Source organism: Parasteatoda tepidariorum, chromosome 4 (assembly GCF_982258835.1).
Source record: "Parasteatoda tepidariorum strain Cologne lab strain chromosome 4, Ptep-v5.0, whole genome shotgun sequence".
NCBI classification, from domain to species: Eukaryota; Metazoa; Arthropoda; class Arachnida; order Araneae; family Theridiidae; genus Parasteatoda; species Parasteatoda tepidariorum.
This window is the reverse complement of record NC_141758.1, coordinates 76,599,484-76,601,983: the sequence shown is the minus strand read 5'-3', so window position 1 is coordinate 76,601,983 and position 2,500 is coordinate 76,599,484. Positions and strand designations below refer to the sequence as shown.

Below are 2,500 nucleotides of genomic sequence, written 5' to 3'. Positions count from 1 at the left end.
TTGAGAAATGCCTATATTTGTACATAAATATTCGGATGCCACTTTTAATTCACTTCACGTTAATATAAAAATACATAACACATTGATCGTAAGCGCTCAACTTCGTATGCTTCATACACTTAGCAAAATGCTTCAAAGATCAATTCTTTTAGAATAAAATTGCAACGATTAGAGGTATCAAAAGGTTCCACCGAAATTTGAACTCGGATCGCTGGATTCAGAGTCCAGAGTGCTAACCATTACACCATGGAACCAATTCTTCCCACACCGGGAATCGAACCCGGGCCACCTGGGTGAGAGCCAGGTATCCTAACCACTAGACCACATGGGATACGCTGGTCTGTTTCTTCTTTTTCTAAGAAGCTCACCGTGAAAGATCATAGTGAAGGTTTTTTTTTTAATTTTTATTTCTTAGATAAATAATAAAATACATATCTTACAAAAAAAAATCACATCGTGTGCACTTTGAGTAAGACTCTTACAGGAGCAGTTCCTACAACATAAATAGCTTCTCGAACTTTAAGTTTTCAATGAGTAATGATGTCGTCACGTTTGGAAATTATTTTTTTCTCCATGCGTTGAAAAAAATAGGTTCTACCGAGATTTGAACTCGGATCGCTGGATTCAAAGTCCAGAGTGCTGACCATTACACCATAGAACCACCACTTCCCATGCCGGGAATCGAACCCGGGCCGCCTGGGTGAAAGCCAGGAATCCTAACCACTAGACCACATGGGAATACATTAAAGTGATCGAATTCTTCCGTCATTTCAAGTGATAAAATGTTTATCCCCTTTTTGAGAAATGCCTATATTTGTACATAAATATTCGGATGTCACTTTTAATTCACTTCACGTTAATATAAAAATACATAACACATTGATCGTGTGCGCTCAACTTCGTATGCTTCATACACTTAGCAAAATGCTTCAAAGATCAATTCTTTTAGAATAAAATTGCAACGATTAGAGGTATCAAAAGGTTCCACCGAGATTTGAACTCGGATCGCTGGATTCAGAGTCCAGAGTGCTAACCATTACACCATGGAACCAATTCTTCCCGCACCGGGAATCGAACCCGGGCCACCTGGGTGAGAGCCAGGTATCCTAACCACTAGACCACATGGGATACGCTGGTCTGTTTCTTCATTTTCTAAGAAGCTCACCGTGAAAGATCATAGTGAAGGTTTTTTTTTTTAATTTTTATTTCTTAGATAAATAATAAAATACATATCTTACATAAAAAAAATCACATCGTGTGCACTTTGAGTAAGACTCTTACAGGAGCAGTTCCTACAACATAAATAGCTTCTCGAACTTTAAGTTTTCAATGAGTAATGATGTCGTCACGTTTGGAAATTATTTTTTTCTCCATGCGTTGAAAAAAATAGGTTCTACCGAGATTTGAACTCGGATCGCTGGATTCAAAGTCCAGAGTGCTGACCATTACACCATAGAACCACCACTTCCCATGCCGGGAATCGAACCCGGGCCGCCTGGGTGAAAGCCAGGAATCCTAACCACTAGACCACATGGGAATACATTAAAGTGATCGAATTCTTCCGTCATTTCAAGTGATAAAATGTTTATCCCCTTTTTGAGAAATGCCTATATTTGTACATAAATATTCGGATGCCACTTTTAATTCACTTCACGTTAATATAAAAATACATAACACATTGATCGTGTGCGCTCAACTTCGTATGCTTCATACACTTAGCAAAATGCTTCAAAGATCAATTCTTTTAGAATAAAATTGCAACGATTAGAGGTATCAAAAGGTTCCACCGAGATTTGAACTCGGATCGCTGGATTCAGAGTCCAGAGTGCTAACCATTACACCATGGAACCAATTCTTCCCACACCGGGAATCGAACCCGGGCCATCTGGGTGAGAGCCAGGTATCCTAACCACTAGACCACATGGGATACGCTGGTCTGTTTCTTCTTTTTCTAAGAAGCTCACCATGAAAGATCATAGTGAAGGTTTTTTTTTTTAATTTTTATTTCTTAGATAAATAATAAAATACATATCTTACATAAAAAAAAATCACATCGTGTGCACTTTGAGTAAGACTCTTACAGGAGCAGTTCCTACAACATAAATAGCTTCTCGAACTTTAAGTTTTCAATGAGTAATGATGTCGTCACGTTTGGAAATTATTTTTTTCTCAATGCGTTGAAAAAAATAGGTTCTACCAAGATTTGAACTCGGATCGCTGGATTCAAAGTCCAGAGTGCTGACCATTACACCATAGAACCACCACTTCCCATGCCGGGAATCGAACCCGCGCCGCCTGGGTGAAAGCCAGGAATCCTAACCACTAGACCACATGGGAATACATTAAAGTGATCGAATTCTTCCGTCATTTCAAGTGATAAAATGTTTATCCCCTTTTTGAGAAATGTCTATATTTGTACATAAATATTCGGATGCCACTTTTAATTCACTTCACGTTAATATAAAAATACCTAACACATTGATCGTGTGCGCTCAACTTC

General features: G+C 38.5%; 12 non-coding genes across 12 annotated transcripts; all 12 read right to left on the bottom strand.

Annotated features, from left to right (window-relative positions):
• Positions 1–182: 182 nt before the first annotated feature.
• Positions 183–254, bottom strand: TRNAQ-CUG (transfer RNA glutamine (anticodon CUG)). The gene has a single exon. It is a non-coding gene; the product is annotated as a tRNA-Gln (tRNA).
• Positions 255–259: 5 nt separating this feature from the next.
• TRNAE-CUC (transfer RNA glutamic acid (anticodon CUC)) lies at positions 260–331 on the bottom strand. Its single transcript has one exon. It is a non-coding gene; the product is annotated as a tRNA-Glu (tRNA).
• A 258-nt stretch (positions 332–589) lies between these two features.
• Positions 590–661, bottom strand: TRNAQ-UUG (transfer RNA glutamine (anticodon UUG)). Its single transcript has one exon. It is a non-coding gene; the product is annotated as a tRNA-Gln (tRNA).
• A 5-nt stretch (positions 662–666) lies between these two features.
• On the bottom strand, positions 667–738 carry TRNAE-UUC (transfer RNA glutamic acid (anticodon UUC)). Its single transcript has one exon. It is a non-coding gene; the product is annotated as a tRNA-Glu (tRNA).
• A 241-nt stretch (positions 739–979) lies between these two features.
• TRNAQ-CUG (transfer RNA glutamine (anticodon CUG)) lies at positions 980–1,051 on the bottom strand. Its single transcript has one exon. It is a non-coding gene; the product is annotated as a tRNA-Gln (tRNA).
• A 5-nt stretch (positions 1,052–1,056) lies between these two features.
• TRNAE-CUC (transfer RNA glutamic acid (anticodon CUC)) lies at positions 1,057–1,128 on the bottom strand. Its single transcript has one exon. It is a non-coding gene; the product is annotated as a tRNA-Glu (tRNA).
• A 260-nt stretch (positions 1,129–1,388) lies between these two features.
• TRNAQ-UUG (transfer RNA glutamine (anticodon UUG)) lies at positions 1,389–1,460 on the bottom strand. Its single transcript has one exon. It is a non-coding gene; the product is annotated as a tRNA-Gln (tRNA).
• Positions 1,461–1,465: 5 nt separating this feature from the next.
• TRNAE-UUC (transfer RNA glutamic acid (anticodon UUC)) lies at positions 1,466–1,537 on the bottom strand. Its single transcript has one exon. It is a non-coding gene; the product is annotated as a tRNA-Glu (tRNA).
• Positions 1,538–1,778: 241 nt separating this feature from the next.
• On the bottom strand, positions 1,779–1,850 carry TRNAQ-CUG (transfer RNA glutamine (anticodon CUG)). The gene has a single exon. It is a non-coding gene; the product is annotated as a tRNA-Gln (tRNA).
• Positions 1,851–1,855: 5 nt separating this feature from the next.
• TRNAE-CUC (transfer RNA glutamic acid (anticodon CUC)) lies at positions 1,856–1,927 on the bottom strand. The gene has a single exon. It is a non-coding gene; the product is annotated as a tRNA-Glu (tRNA).
• A 261-nt stretch (positions 1,928–2,188) lies between these two features.
• TRNAQ-UUG (transfer RNA glutamine (anticodon UUG)) lies at positions 2,189–2,260 on the bottom strand. Its single transcript has one exon. It is a non-coding gene; the product is annotated as a tRNA-Gln (tRNA).
• A 5-nt stretch (positions 2,261–2,265) lies between these two features.
• TRNAE-UUC (transfer RNA glutamic acid (anticodon UUC)) lies at positions 2,266–2,337 on the bottom strand. Its single transcript has one exon. It is a non-coding gene; the product is annotated as a tRNA-Glu (tRNA).
• Between the last annotated feature and the right edge of the window lie 163 nt (positions 2,338–2,500).